This window comes from Heteronotia binoei, chromosome 6, assembly GCF_032191835.1.
Source record: "Heteronotia binoei isolate CCM8104 ecotype False Entrance Well chromosome 6, APGP_CSIRO_Hbin_v1, whole genome shotgun sequence".
Classification (NCBI taxonomy): domain Eukaryota; kingdom Metazoa; phylum Chordata; class Lepidosauria; order Squamata; family Gekkonidae; genus Heteronotia; species Heteronotia binoei.
The window spans coordinates 80,027,745-80,044,307 of NC_083228.1; the positions used below are offsets into that span (position 1 = coordinate 80,027,745).

At 41.5% G+C, this 16,563-nt stretch overlaps 2 protein-coding genes across 3 annotated transcripts in view; both read left to right on the forward strand.

Annotated features, from left to right (window-relative positions):
- Positions 1-16,563, forward strand: part of PARL (presenilin associated rhomboid like) — a 530,597-nt gene that overhangs the window by 364,530 nt on the left and 149,504 nt on the right. The window lies entirely within an intron of this gene.
- Positions 1-16,563, forward strand: part of ARHGEF4 (Rho guanine nucleotide exchange factor 4) — a 179,050-nt gene that overhangs the window by 29,411 nt on the left and 133,076 nt on the right. The gene's annotated exons all lie outside the window — the stretch shown is intronic.

The window sequence follows — 16,563 nt, forward strand, 5'->3', positions numbered from 1 at the left end:
AGGTTTTTGATTGCTGTTATTAATCTGTTTTACTGTTTGCTCTGTAATAACAAAGTTTTTCTCTGAGATTAGTTTTGGTAAGGGGCCTCCCAGGCGTAATAGGGGACAGTAATTTCCCAGCGGGTTTTCTGCTGAAGAGACTGGATTGAGTTGAAGGCTTAGTTTACCTAGTTATAAATTAAGAGCTCCTTGAAAGTAACTCTCTCCCCTCCTCCCTTCTGTGCAAACCTTCTGTTGCTATTTCACAGTTTTGTATAGAAAGTATGATGGTTCTCTTTTAGCACTGCACAGGTTAACTTACTGGATGGTCTATTATGCTCCAGGCCAGGAGGCATAGTGTCACCACGGAAATGATGTGTATCATATAAGATGTAAAGATATTTAGATTTAGGAAAAACCGTCCTAGAGTTTAATAAGTTAGAAACCAATTTCCTTTCCTCCCTTGTCATTATATGTGTATGATATGATAGAAAGCTATTTAAGAAAGTATGATAGCCCATGGAAACAATATGGAACATCTACATTGCAGTCAAGGTGCATCCTGTGCTTACACAGAGATTTTTGGATGTGACTGTAACTTTCTGCTATGTCTTGGAGCAAAATCTGGCTGTTGAAAGAGCCTGTTTACTCTGTTGGTAAAGTTTTAATGACCTTTATACATTCAGAGCACTTTTTATCATAACTTTTTATTGGCTGAGATCAGGGACCTGTTCATACAGTGTTGAGGAAATGCAACATCTATCATCTTGTGACTTCAAGCATAATGATGTTCCCTACACCTCATTTCACTATTAGTGGCAATTAGTTCCCCTCCTTGCCATCCTTGCACTGGAACATGCCACGGAACCCATGGCATTCCTGTTTCCAAAGTGAGAAAGCTTAGAACAGTTTCTGTTAGGTCTGAACTCTGCTGTTGTGAGAGGAAGAACTCTTGATGATAGATCTGTTTTTCTTAAAAGATCACAGTCCTTGAGGAATCTGGTGTCAGATCTTTCTAGTTTGTGTTAAATAGACTAAGCTGTTAATCCTCAAAGTTCTCAGTATCCAAAAGGAACTCATTGTTTATAACATCTGAACGAATGCCATGTGATTGGTGAGCCAGTTCCATATAATTGGATGGAGTTGTTTATATGTTTGAATATTTTGAGAAAAACATTTGCATCAGATTTTTACATGCACCTTAAAATTTGTTTTATGAAACTTTTTCAATACAGTGGGAAAATGTCGAAGCAGAATTGATATTTCTACCAACATTATGAGGAACCACTGGAAACATGACCAGTATGATAATAAACATGCTGTGTTTTTAACCACATTGTTCATTTACTGTATCTGGCATTTTACCTTCAGAAAAATAAGGCAGATGGTCAAGTTCAGGTCCTAAGAGTAAATAGGCAGGTGAAAAAATAATGAACATTATAATATAGGCATTGAAGAGGCGAGGTGGTACTGATAACAAGCTCTTTATTGAGTACAGCATGTTGGTGGCTGCACTAACTGAGCTGGAGAATGGGGCCCACTGGGCCAACTATATACAACACTGGGTTCCTGTGCTAGCACATTATTTGGTCATTCAAACCAGCAAGGGGCCTGTGATTGAAGCAAGGCGTTTGGGATTTGGATCCTACTGTCCATTGTTCCTAAGTCCCCAAGCTCAGTCCGTCAGGCTCCAATGAGCCAGGCAGTAACATCATTTGGTACACACAGATTCATATACATAACAAACACAGAAAGCAATTCATTTGTCTACATTTTTAAAACTTCACAAGATACTTTACCCCATTTTTCAACCAAAAAAAAAATAACCTTCAAAGCAGCTTACAGGAATTAAAAACTATTACAAATAACAACTAAAATTAAATTTTAGAAAAGCCAGCTATAGAGGAAGGAGTCATGGCTGCAGTTTTGTCTCCCTTTGGCCTTGCTGATGGCAATTAGTAACTGGGAGGAGGGGAGCTCTCCTCTGGATGTGTATCACCAGCATGAGGGAAGGGGGTCTGACTGTTGGTTCCGCTGGAGTCTTTTGACTAAAACTGAGTGCAGTATCTGTTCTGGTGAACATCAACCTTGAAAACAGACATGGATATAATTGCTTTCTACAGCAAGAATGTAAAGCTATCTGAGTTTTATTCCTGTGTTGCAATAGTTGTCCCTGTGTTGCAATAGTGTTGGACTAGATATGGGACATTCAGGTTCAGATCTCTATTCTGCTGAGTTGCAATGGACAACCAGTCACTTTCTCTCAGTCTAAACTTCCATACAGCGTTATTATTGTGAGAACAGAATAGGAGAGGGGCACATAATGTTGTAAGCTGTTTTGGATCCCCACTTTGGAGAAAAGTAGTGGACAAATAAATAAAATATGAATTGGGTAAAGAGAAACTAGAACGGGGGTGACCAAACTGTGGCTCGGGAGCCACATGTAGTTCATATTGCATGGCTCTCAAAGCTCCCACTGCCCTGTTGGCAAGCTGGGAGAAGGCATTTGCCTCTTAAAATCACTTCTTCAAACCAAGCCAGCCAGAGGCTTGGAGAATGCATTTAAAGTTGCTTTCTTTCCACCTCTCCTTCCCTCCTCCCATCTGTTTCCTTCCTTCCTTCCTTCCTTCCTTCCTTCCTTCCTTCCTTCCTTCCTTCCTTCCTTCCTTCCTTCCTTCCTTCCTTCCTTCCTTCCTTCCTTCCTTCCTTCCTTCCTTCCTTCCTTCCTTCCCTCCCTCCCTCCCTCCCTCCCTCCCTCCAACATCTGACATTCATGTCTTGCAACTCTCAAACATCTTACATTTATTCTATGTGGCTCTTATATTAACCAAGTTTGGCCACCCCTGGACTAGAAGATCTTAGATCTTTTCATTTCCTAGGGTAGATTGCATGAATTTAATCTTCATTGCCTTTCAAGGCAAGTTTCATTTGCTTTGGATGGCTATTGGAATGAGTTCTATTGGTGTCTATACTACTTGTGGAAATATTTGGTAGACCTAGCCTGCTATCCCATGTTGAAAGACAATCTTGATAGCTGAGGTTGTACTCCAAGATGCATTCAGATCACGGATTATCTTCAAACAAGCTGGGAGGAAGAATGTCTATTACGATAAAACATTTTCTTATATATAAGAATCATGTTGTATTTTTTTTTCATTTTACAAAATTTATACCTCCCTTTCTGCTGTGTAAGGCAACTCTTATAACTGGAACTCCCTTATAGGGCTGTGAGTGGCACCTTTGAGGAGACAAGTAGACACCTGTTGATGATAACTCTTGATGGCAATGTGTTATGAGGAGGAGTTAGGAAAGAGAAAGACTGTGACATTGTATTGCACACACGTTAAAGAAATGAGACCAAGTATCTGTAGAAAGATAAAAGTTGAATTATCACTCTGTGAATTCTCAGAGGCTAACAAGAAACCACCCTGCCAAACAATCAAAAAGTTAAAGAAGCATTTCCCTCCTTCTTTCTCAGTCCCTTCCAAATTCCAGGCTGCTAATTAGCTGATGTTGGTTCATACGCTATTAGATACAGCCCAGTTGGACAAAAGGTTGGCTGGATATGACAAGCTGCACATGAGCAATAGTGACAGCTAGAGTCTTACAGTTTAAATAGAAGTTACCAGAAACTTCTTGGTTTTTTCTTTTTCTTTTTGGGTAATTTGCCACAGTCACAGAAGAGTCGCTTCAGAGGATTTTTTTTAAAGAGTGTTTCTGGAAGAGGGAGACATTTTAGGGACTTTTGGAGACACAGAGGATGTGAGGAGAGGAGTATGTGTATGTGACTTCTGAAGGGAATGATGGGGAAAGGTAAAAGAGTATCAAAAGAGCTAGAACAACATAGCTAGAAACTTTTACATTGGTCTCCCTGTCTTTTTAACATAAGAGGGTTATACTTAAGATATAGAACATAGAATTCCATTTTAATACTTGTTTTTTCCCTTTTGATAAGAAGTTGATAGTTAATTGTTGCTCAGCTTTATGACACTCCTACTTATAGTGACTGCTTATACATACATATCAGGGGTGGCCAAAAATTGCTTAACATAAGAGCCATGTAGAATAACTATTAGATGTTTGATAGCCACAAGACAGGAAGGCAGGCAGGCAGGCAGGAAGGAAGGAAGGAGGGAAGGAAGGAAGGAAAATCGATGGGGGGAGGGAGAGGTGGAAAGAAAACAACTTTAACTTTAAATTCAGTCTCCAAACTGCTGGTTGGATTAGCTTGCATAATTATAGAATGAGGAAGACTTGTCTTGGAAGTAGCATGTGTAAAAAGGATCTAGGAATCTTAGTGGATCATACACTGAACATGAGTCAGCAATGTGATGCAGTGGCTAAAAAGGCAAATTCAGTTTTGGGCTGCATCAACAGAAGCAGGGCTTTTTTTGAGCAGGAACGCACAGGAACACAGTTCTGGCTGGCTTGGCATCAGGGGGTGTGACCTAATATACAAATGAGTTTCTGCTGGGCCTTTTCTACCATAAAAGCCCTGAACAGAAGTGTAGTGTGTCCAGATCATGCAAAGTGATGGTTTTGTTTTACTCTGCTCTGGTTAGACCTCACCTGGAGTATTGTGTTCAGTTTTGGGCACCACATTTTAAGAAGGATATAAACAAGCTGGAATGGGTCCAGAGGAAGGCAGTGAAGATGGTGAGGGGTCTGGAGACCAAGTCCTGCAAGGAAAGATTGAAAGAGCTAGGTATGTTTAGCCTGGAGAGGAGACAACTCTTATGATCATAATCAAGTCCTTGAAGGGCTGTCATATAGTGGATGGTGCAGAATTGTTTTCTGCTGCCCTAGAAGGACAGACCAGAACGAACGAGTTGAAATTAAATCAAACGAGTTTCTGGCTAAATATTAGGAAAAACTTCCTGACAAAGCAGTTCTTCAGTGGAACAGGCTTCCTCAAGAGGAGGTGGACTCTCCTTCCTTGGAGGTTTTTAGCAGAGGCTAGATGGCCATATGACAGCCATGCTGATTCTGTGAATTAGGCAGATTATGAGAAGGAGGGCAGGAAGGGTTGCATCAATGCTTAGTTCTCATGGCCCTTTCTTACACACCCAGGGAAATGCTGATCATCACTTCGGGGTCAATTAACAATTTTTCTCCAGGTCAGTTTGGCAAGGGATTCTGGAAGTTTTTGCCATTTTCTGGGCATGGAACAGGGGTCACTGGGGAGGTATTTGTGAATTTCCTGCATTGTGCAGGGGGTTGGAATAGATGATCCTGGAGGTCCTTTCCAGCTAGACTTGCCATTCCCCAGGTCCCAGGAGGGGTTCCCCTAGTTTTGCAGGTTCCTTCCCGCCGCTGGTCAGTGGGGGGAAACCCCACCCCCACAGCCACCATGTGCCTTTCCACCTTGGAAGGCTTAGAAGACTTGGGAAGGGCTTGTTTTTTGAAAGGTGTGTGTGTGCCTTTAAAACTCTGGAGCTAGGCTGAATGGGGACAGCGTGAGCCTGCAGAACAATGTGGCTATTGTGAGGAAGGAAAGGGAAGGAGTCCCCTCCCTCCATTTTTTTACAGCCCCTCCAGAACTTGTTTGCATGGCAAAATAGAGAGAACCTCTGGTTTCCCTGTGTTAGTCTAAAGAACTTGGTTGAGTGTATTCAACAATTCCCGTGGTGAGAAAATTGCCCCAGTGAGATCACAATGTGTGTGCTTCCAAACTGTGTTTATTTTGGCAGCTTTGTGTGTGTGTGAGAGAGAGAAAGAGGGGGGGAGCTGCTGGGGGATGAGGGAAGGAAGACTGTATTCAGGGGAACTGCACTGCTGTATTTTTATTTATTTATGTTAGGAAATGGGAAAATCTCCTGGCTCCACCCCCAAAGTCTCCCAGTCCCACCCCCAAAGTCCCCAAGTATCTTGAGTTAGACTTGGCAACCCTACTTTCAACTCTATGATTCTAAGTGATTTAAAGAGACAAATGCCTTCTCCAAGCTGGCTGACAGGGTAGTGGGGGTTTCAAGAGCCACAAAATATGTGTAAAAGAGCCACGTGGCTTCTGAGCCACAGTTTGGCCTTCCTTGATATATATAAAATTTCTGAAATTGGTTCTGTGTATTCAGGCTGCAACCTATGGGGATACAATAAAGCTGAAGTCCTCATTGAGGACTTGCAACTTGAGAACTGTACTGGCTGTGTAAATTCTGCATCCCTGTGGTGGAAACACATGCCTCTAGGATCTGTTTTACATAACAGGTAGCTTTGCGAATCTGAATAATGGAAACAAACATCATCAGCATAAAGTGTGTGTGTACATTCATGTTTATTATACATTACAGAAATGGTTTTTTACTGATGTTTATTGATGTGTTTGTTGTTGACTATTTAGTAATTTTTTTCTAAATATTGAAGTTGCTGTAGGAAAAGACAACTCTTCAGGTCCCCAGATGAATGCCTGAATCAGCCGGAGTGCTCTGCTCCACAAGCAGCTTGGAGTAGGGACCTTAGAACAGTCTCACTTCTGTACTTTGAGAGGTATGCTCCAGATTACTTGGGTTTATATACCATAGATACTGTGAGGACATCAAATGTAACTGCTTGCTAGGTACATTGTCATTGTCTTATTTTTTCAGGTTGTATAATACAGGGGTGGCCAACGGTAGCTCTCCAGATGTTTTTTGCCTACAACTCCCATCAGCTTCAGCCAGCATGGCCAATGGCTGGGGCTGCTGGGAGTTGTAGGCAAAAAACATCTGGAGAGCTACCGTTGGCCACTCCTGGTATAATACTATGACCATCATCATGAACCTGAGAAATAAACCATCCCCAAAGGGATTGGGAACCTTACACCAGCTGATGCATTCAAATGTCACTTCTGATTTGTTTTGCTGCCAGGCCCATGAATGTGCCTCACACCTCCCTCCTTATTCCATCCTGTCTGGTGCAAAGAAGAAGAAGAAGAAGATATTGGATTTAAATCCCGCCCTCCACTCCAAAGAGTCTCAGAGCGGCTCACAATCTCCTTTACCTTCCTCCCCCACAACAGACACCCTGTGAGGTGGGTGGGGCTGAGAGGACTCTCACAGCAGCTGCCCTTTCAAGGACAACCTCTGCCAGAGCTATGGCTGATCCAAGGCCATGCTAGCAGGTGCAAGTGGAGGAGTGGGGAATCAAACCTGGTGCTCGCAGATAAGAGTCTGCACACTTAACCGCTACACCAAACTGGCTCTCCAGCTCTCATAGAACCACAGTTAGAAATTAACTCCAGTTAGCTGTGACAAACACATGCAGGCCTGTACCTATATTATCACTTGAAATCAGACTTATAGTTTCTAACCAGGATTCTTAGCAGAAGATCGGAAGAAGGTAGGATTGATGCACTTGCACCTCACAGTTTAATGTTGGTTAGAATTGATATCTGAATGCAGACACAAAGAGCCTTTAGGTAGCAAGATGAATGATTAACATTCTGGTGCTTTTTGAGAAAATAACCAATAGCGTTCCATCATTCATGATAATTAGGTAACATTTACAATTTTGCTTTAAAAGAGTAGTAGAAGTGACTAGAGGATTTTTTGTTTAGTCTGTGAATTTTTTCCTTTATATTGTTTTTGGCTAGACTGTGCCTTGAAGCGGGTAGCATTGTTCATGGACTGCAGTGCATGGTTTCATTGACCTCATGCCACTGGGGTCAGGTCTTTACAGGAAATTGGAAAGAAAGCACAGAAGGGAATGGATGAAAGATGTATTCGGCATTTTTTCAAAGACAAGAATAAACCAGCAGGTGCCCCAAAGCATATCCCAATGAAGACACTGTATTTCACGCTTGAGTTGGCAGATCGTAAATTAGAAGGCATCTATGGGATCTAGCTTTTCCATCATGATAAATTACTCTGATGAATTTCTTAATCCCCTTTTTCTTGCATTTTTGTATGTGCCTGCAGGTGAAAAAAGCTCACAATTTTCTAGATCATTAAAGGGTGTTATTAATTCTTCATCTCTCTTTAAAATAATCAGGCTCTTTCTATTGCCAGAAATTAGATTTGATCTTTTTGTGCAACAGTTTATATTAAAGTGCAGTGGCTTTCTGGATAAATGAGAACCCATCAGTCGTGAAACTGAATGGAATTATAGAGCCAAATATTTCACTGTAAGTATGCCTGGTTGTTGGCATTCAGAAATTAATCAGGGAGATAATGCTGTGGAAATAATTATTGGATAGAAATGCTGGAAATAGTTGCTATTAATTGTAGCAAACATACAATACAATCCTAAACAGAGTTAGATGTGTCTAGATCCACTGAAGTTAGCGGGATTAGTAAAGTGTTACTCTATTTGGTAGTAACACTGGTAGTTATTATTGACATTCTCCTATTCTGAGAGTGTGTGTATGTGTTAGATGCCTTATGGCAACCTGATGAATTAATGACCTCCAAAGCATCCTGTCATTACCAGCCTTGCTCAGGTCTTGGAAACTGAGGGCTGTGGCTTCCTTTATTGAGTTAATCTGTCTCATGTTGAGTCTTTCTCTTTGGCTTCTGTCTCCAACTTTTCCTAGCATTATTGTCTTTTCCAGTGAGTCTTATCTTCTCTTAATGTGACCAAAGTATGACAGCCTTAGGTAATCATTTTAGCTTCTAGGAAGAGTTCAGGCTTGATTTGGAACCCACTTGTGCGTCTTTTTTGCAGTTCATAGTGTCCGCAAAACTCTCCTCCAACACCACATTTCCACTTTCTTCACTGTCCTGCTTTCACATGCATAGTAATAGGGAATACTAATCTCTGCCATCTGGAGAGCAGTTGTAATTCTGAGTGATCTCCAGGCTTTTTTTCTCACTTGGAGAATGGCAGCAATGGTTCCCCAGGAGGAAGTGGCTGGTTCGGAGGGTGAAGTCTATGGCATTGTACCTGCCTGAGGTTCCACCCCTCATCAAACCCCCACTCTTTCCAGGCTTCACCCCTCAAATCTCTAGAAATTTCCCAATCTGGAGTTGGCAACCCTATCTCCTTCCGAGACAACCATGGAAGGAATGCACATCCTGAATTTTGGGTTTCTAGGTCCAGGGATTTGAGTTGGGTGTTAATGAGTCAGTCAGGACACCTGTTCAACTGTCTGCAGTCTATGTTAACTGATTTTCACCTCAGAACACAGAGCTCCGCAGCTGACCAATCAGAGGGAGGGGTGTGAAAGCAGGCAGCAGCCTGCCAGGCTCACAGCAAAGCTTTACCCTATTGAGAAAACACATTTTACCCCTTTTCACCCCCTTAGGGGTGGAATTTCTAAAAATCCCTTCAGAGTGAGCACTGACATAATGGAAGGAATGCACTCCCCAAATTTTGGGTTTGTAGGTCCAGGGGTTTGGGCTGGGCATTGATCAGTCAGTCAGGACAGTTGTTTCACACAAACTCACACACACACATGACTATTTATGCTACATCTCACCTTACTATTAGGACAACTCCATTTCTTCTGTCATTTCCCAAGTCATAATAATTACTAAGTAGTAAATGCTTGAACAGGGGGACTACCTTTACCTTCTTGACACAGTAATTTTCTGACTGCAGATGTCCTAATCCAGTCCAATTTACTCACTTCCTTTATTGCAGTGTTTAAATGTACCATTTCTCATTTTACAATTTTGAGTTTACCTGGATTCATACTTCTCACATTCCATGTTCTTTCAGTGGTGTAGTGCTAAGCTAGAAGGATGAAAAGCATATAGTTCTTCAAGATGCTCCTTCTGGATGAAACTTTCTCCAGCGCACATGGTGTCCTCTTAAGGCACAGCATGACCTGAGATGAATAGAATGATCTGAGCTGGTAGCTATCCCAGCCTCAGACCACGTTATCCTTTCTTTCTTTTAATGATTCAGGAAGCTACATTTCCCCTTTGTTTTGATAATTCAGAGCCATTTGGCCAGACTGTAAAGGGACAGACTGAGAATTTGTGAAGCACCAGCACCTTGCGTGAGTATTGCAATGTTTAGAATAGGGTTGCCAAGTCCAATTCAAGAAATATCTGGGGACTTTGGGGGTGGAGCCAGGAGACTTTGGGGGTGGGGCCAGGAGACATTGGGGGTGAAGTCATGAGCAAGGTTGGAAGAAGTACAATTGAACTCCAAAGGGAGTTCTGGCTATCACATTGAAAGGAACTGCACACCTTTTCAATGCCTTCCCTCCATTAGAAATAATGAAGGATAGGGGCACCTTCTTTGGGGGCTCCTAGAATTTCCCCCCCCGGTCCAATTCTTTTGAAACTTGGAGGTTGAGGAAAGGCACCAGATGCTATGTTGCAACTTTGGTGCCTCTACCTCAAAGAACATCCCCCCCCCCCCAGAGCGCCAGATACCTGTGGATCAATTCCCAATTATTCCCTATGGGAATCGTTCTCCATAGGGAATAATAGAGTGTCCAGGAAACATTTCCCTCCCTCCTCCGCTTTCTAAAGCTTTCTAAAGCGGGGGGGGGGGGCCCTCTCTCTCTCACAAATGCTTACTGGGTCTGGTTCCTCCACATCTTTACTTGCTCTGAAAACAAAAGCAAAACAAATGGAGGGTCTGTGCTCTGACTAAACTGCTGCTGACTGTTCCCCATGAAGCACTTCCTGTTTCCTGCTTCCTGCTCAACTTTAAAGGCACACATTTTAAAAACGGACCTGTTTGCAGGTTTCTAAACCTGCGAGAGCTCTAGAGGTGCATGGTGACTGTGGAGGCCGGCCAGCTGGCTGGGGACAGGGGGAAGTCTGTTTCTCTTTTATATGCTGTACTTTGTGGAAATGGATGGAATATCTGTAACTAAATTAAACCGTATAGTTATTATTCCTGATTTTTACCATGCATTCCCCTGAGCATTCCCCTATACATTTAGAAATAGCACTGGAAATCACTTGGGAATATCCTGATTTTGGTTGAGGTCAAGCAGCTTAACAAGTTTGTCAGTTGTCAGTCAAAATTAATACTTGCAAATCAACTGAAGCTTCTTGGAAACCCCAAATACATGATGTCTTCAAATCACGATTATGAAGATGTGTTTTTATATGTTCGTAAATATTTAGTGTTATCAATCAAGGTGCCACTTTGAATTCTGGGGGAGACATTCCTCTAGGGTAAAAGAGGAGAGTGACAGCAAGACTCAAAGGGCCACTCTTGGATAGATGCAAGATTACATTGTAAGAAAGCAGTGTTTTAAGATTATTTTATGCTTTTTGTACCTCATAGTGATCAGTAATATAAATCACATATGACATAAACCACAGGATGAAAAAGCTGCTTTTTGTACCCACCCTAAATAATGTCCCAATAAGCAATAAAGAGCTCTTAACCTTCTTAACTGAATGGGAAGATTCATCTGGTAAAAAAGCTTTCTAGTAGACAAGGAAGTATTTTCAGAAACCATTACCCCTGTTTTTGTAGTTCTTAGGAAAAGATTGACAAATTATGTGGAATCTCAAGGTTTATGGGTCATGTTTTAAAATTACTAGCTGGAGGAAGTATACTTATTTAGCTGAACGGAATAATAGAAGAAGAGTCCAGTCTGAGTTTGAGTCCAGTGGCATCTTTAAGACCAACACAGTTTTATTCATGGAATAAGCTTTCCTGTGCAAGCACACTTTGTCAGATACATCAAAACAGTTTCCTGAAGCCTTTTTTATAGGAGGTGGGGTGGGGGGTTGCTGTCAGGGAGGGCCACTTAAAATCAAGATGCACAAGTGCTGGGTGATTTTAGCTGAGATTGGATGCAAGAAAGATCAGTGAATGGCAGTAAATTAGAATATAAATACAACATTTAACAAACAGATGTGGGAATGAGGTTTGAGTCCAGTGGCGCCTAGAAGTCAAATAAAGTTCACTTCTGGGTACAAGTGAGAACTGAGAGACTTAGTATGTACACTCCTTCAGAAAGAGGTTTAGGTAAAGGGCTTAGTTGCCAGGAAGAGCTAATAAGAGTAAAGATGCCTAAGTAACTGAGCAATAAATATAGGTAAGATTGGAATAACACATTAGGTAAGACAGTAAGTAAGACAATAAAGGAGTTAACAAAAGAACAAAGTTTGAGTTCAATGGCACCTTTAAGACCAACAAAGTTTGATTCCTGGGTATGTGGGCGTGACTGAACCTCAGCATACTGCAAATTGCATGAATGGTGAGATAAGAAGCTGATATCTCTGTTAAGTCCTGGGGATTCCATTGTTCTGAGTTTTGTAATAACTTGTAATTCAGCAGTTTCCTGTTCCTGTCTGTTTCTGAAATTCATTTGCAATAAACCAACTACTTTGAGGTCACCCATTGAATGTCCTGGAAGGCTGAAGTATTCTCCTACAAGTTTCTCTGTCTTGTGATTCTTGATGTCAGATTTGTGTCCATTTATCCTTTGGCATAGAAATTGACCTGTTTGTCCTATGTAGAGAACTGAAGGGCATTGTTGTCATTTAATGGCATATACCATGTTGGAAGATGAGCAAGTGAACACACTTGAGATGTTGTTAGGTCCAGTGGTTGAGTTGTCTGGGAATATGTATATGGCAGGAAAGCTGGCATTTGGGTTTATTGAAAGCTCTGGTACCAGTGTCCATGTTCAAATTAGATGTTGTATTATTGTGGGTGAGGAGTTTGAGAATGGATGGCTGTCTATGCATAAGAAAAGGCTTACCCCCCCAGTACTTATGAAAGAACTGTCTTTATCCAGTAGAGGTTGTAAGTTATTGATTCTGCGTTGAACTGTTTTGAGTTGAGACCTGTATGTGACCACTAGTGGTATTCTGTTATTGCCTCTTTTGACCCTATCATCTAACAAATTTTCTCAGGATATCATTCTGGCTTTGTTGATCTGTTTCTTGACTATCCCACTAGGGTAATAGGCTACAACCCATTGTATTTGTGCGTAAGTTTTCATTCATGGGATACCCTTGGAAACACTCATTTCTTGATGTCCTTATGTGAACTGCCTGTGGCCCTAAACCTCATCACACTACAAACAAAACTGTAGTAATCTTATTTAATACAAGTGTTTATTGTTTCCCTACTGGACTCTATGGAAGTAATTTATCACAATCCAAACTATATCAAAGGCCATACGATACTTATATTTAAATTTCAGTATTAAAAAGCAGCTTTTCTCATCATTAGCATTTTTGTTGTGATCAAGCATGTAGTGCACATAGGGTTTATACATATGTGGTCCAGTAGCTGGGGTTCTTGCTAATGAACCATTCTGTTCCAGCAATGACTCGTCCAGTTTTGTGACTCCAACATTCATGTGTTCAAAGAGGTATCCTAATCTTCTTGTGTCTCTTAAAATACTTTGATTTCCAAATCTAATGGAAGTTATAGAGTACAAAGTAATTGATTTGTTTTGCTTGGTTTCCTTTTCATGACCTGTGTACAGTTTAGGCTTGCCAATCCCCAGGTCCCAGCGGGGGTTCTTCCACTTTCCCAGGTTGCTTCCCGCCACCAGTCAGCGGGGTGGCAGGGGGGAAGCCCCGCCCCCAAAGCCACCATGTGACTTTCCCCCTCCGGAGGCTCCAGTCTCCCATTGGAAAGACTTCCTCTTGGGATGGTGTGTCTGTGTTACCTTGAAGAAGTTGGCAGCAACTTGTGAGTAGAGAGGCCAACCCCTTGCTTCAGAGTCGCCAGAAAAGGGGGGGGGGAAACGTCTGCTGAGCACTTCATTATTACCTATGTGGAGATCAATTCTCATAGGGTATAATGGGAAATTGATCTGGAGGTTTCGGGGGCTCTGGGGGAGCTGTTTTTTTGAGGTAGAGGCACCAAATTTTCAGTATAGTATCTAGTGCCTCTCCCCAAAGTACCCCCCAAGTTTCAAAACGATTAGACCTGGGGGTCCAATTTTATGAGCCTCAAAAGAAGGTGCTCCTATCCATTATTTCCTATGGAAGGAAGACATGTAAAAAGGTGTGCTGTCCCTTTAAATGTGATGGCCAGAACTCTCTTGGAGTTCAGTTATGCTTGTCACACCCTTGTTCCTGGCTCCGCCCTAATGTCTCTTGGTTCCACCCCCAAAGTCCTCAGATATTTCTTGAATTGGACTTGGCAACCCTAGTACAGTTTGAAATAATATTAATTGCTGTTCTTTCATAAGCAATTGTTGCTACTAAAATCACCAGTGCAAATGAAATCTATTGAAAGTCCGTATAACGTTGTGGTTGGACCAAGTAGGAAGACCCAGGTTCAAATCTCCAGTTTGCCATGAAGCTCACTGCATGATGTTGGTCAGACACTGTCTCTCAGCTTAACCCGCCTCAAAGGTTTGTTGTGAAGATGAAACAGGAAGGAGGAACTATATATTTCACTCTGAACTTCTTGGAGGAAGAATGGAATAAAAATTGTCCATGTGCCATGACAATTTCTCATTTTATCCCTAAATGCAAATATGAACTTAAATTCATTACTGAAATCATAAGGTGCAAAGACTCAAATACATATAATAAGACAGCAATTATAATATGCTTTTCTTAGTGAGTACATTAATGTAACATTGGCGGTTAATGATGTTCCTTCAACCCTTGCTATTTCGAATCTGATTTTGACAGCAGATAAATTAAAGTGAACCAGTTCTTTGAGGATTTGGGGTTCTTTTCCCACTAACTAAAAAGCAAAACCATTTCTGCGCAAGTGCAAACCTCCACATCAGCATTCTTAAATTACCAACATTTGTAAAACTTACTGCACAACTTTCAGCATCCCCAGGAGTAGATACAAATTTAGTGCCCCATTACCTCATGTTTTCCAAATCCACTTTTTCTGTGATCCTTCCCCCCTTTGGATCTAAACTCAGTTTTCTGGTGAGGAATCCCCAATTTTGAATATCGTTTCCTGCCCCCCCTTTACTGTTATCAATGTTGTGTGTTCATCCTGCATCCAACTCACCTGCCCCCCTCAAGTTGTTCCCTGAGCGATCCACTAATTTTTAAAAACTGTAATGTTGATTGCATTACAATACAGATGTTATAATGTTGGGACCAAACGGTCATTGAGGTTTCATGTAACTTTCTCTGTGTAATTACCTGTCAAAAAAGTTCATTTTCTTTCCTTTTTTGAGAGTGGGTGGGTAGGTTTTGGCACCTCACGCTTGTATTATTTCTTTATCCCACCCCTTTCTCTTCCTCTATAGCTTCCAGTGCGTTTTTGATGACAATTCAGCCTTTTAAACATCTAAAATAATTTATTTATATTTATTTATTCCTCGCATTTATATCCCGCCCTCCCCGCCAAAGCAGGTGAATTATATAACTGTTTGGTAATCATGGAAACTCAACATGTACAGTGTTTCCATTTAGAGTGCTTCATAATTATTGAATAACACTGTTAGGAACTGGATCAGCAGCCATTTTCTTAGTTGTCAACTAAGGAGGAGCAGGGGACCTTTAAAGTGGCAGCAGCCATGCTGTTCCTCACAGTACACCCAGCCTTTTCCCACAGTGTTATGATGTTATAATGTTACTGCATATGTGCAAAAAAAAAAAAGAAGAAGAAGGAGGAGGAGGAGGTTCAGTATGTTACAAAGTACATGATGACAAGCCCACACAGTCCCTTTTCAAAGGAAGTTTGAAAAACACGAGGAGGGTCAAAATCTGAATTTAAGAAAAAAAATCCCTGAAAAAAATGCCCTTTTGAGGAAGGGATGCTGCAAAGTCAGACAATCAGCTGGGGATTCTACTTGCCAGGAAATAGTGGCAATGCTGAGATGCAGAAAAGGTCCAATTCAGCCATGGTGGCCATGAGAGGAATTCTGAAAGCGTGACCATCTTGACCTTCCACATTACTCAGCTGTGTGCACCTCTTTTTTAAAACAGGACTGTGCTTGGAGCTTAGCAGTAGCTACTAACTGGAAGAGCCATTTTGACAGGATTCCTTCCTCATACAACTTTGTTGTGGGAGAAGATAAACATGTACTGCAGGTGCCAGCATGCATTAGCACAGGTCTCAGACTGTATTTTGTACTTTCCTTGTGGATGACTAGATGGAAAGAGTTGGTTTTGCTCAAACTGTTACTCAAACCATCATTGACAGTTGTGCTTCCCTAATGGTCAGTGATTGTTCACTAAGTATGGGTTAGCTAGATTCCATTGTAATTTATATGTATATTTCAAATATGGTTAAACTATTCTCTGCTTCAAAACTTCTTAAAGGGGGGGGAGGGGAGATGACCTGGCTTGCAGACATCTTCATGGATACAGTGTTTGCTATTGTTTTATAAACAAAGAGAACAATACTATCTCACTTGGGGTCTGAATCTGGCAGTTTTATCTCTCCTTTCTGTTTATCTGTAGCTTCTCTTCCTTCCCAGAAGTTTTTACACATCTATATTTGGAACATGCTAGTCTGTTGTCATGGAAATTGCATTGACACAGTTATATCAATATGGTTTGATGTCATGGTGAGGGATTAGGATGATACACTGAAGCTTGTTCTGGTCTGTAATAAGGAGGGAGCAGGGCTGACTCAACGTGTTCTCCTACTTCAGGTGTCCCAAGATGTTTGTTACTTCCTCCTGTACAATCAGGAGACAAATCCAAACTAAGTGGCAGTGCTGGGGTGATGAGCCCTTTCCAATTTGGCTACTTTACAAACAAAGTCTGTCCCCACCCCCCAAAAAGCCCCAAGGTTGCTCAAGAA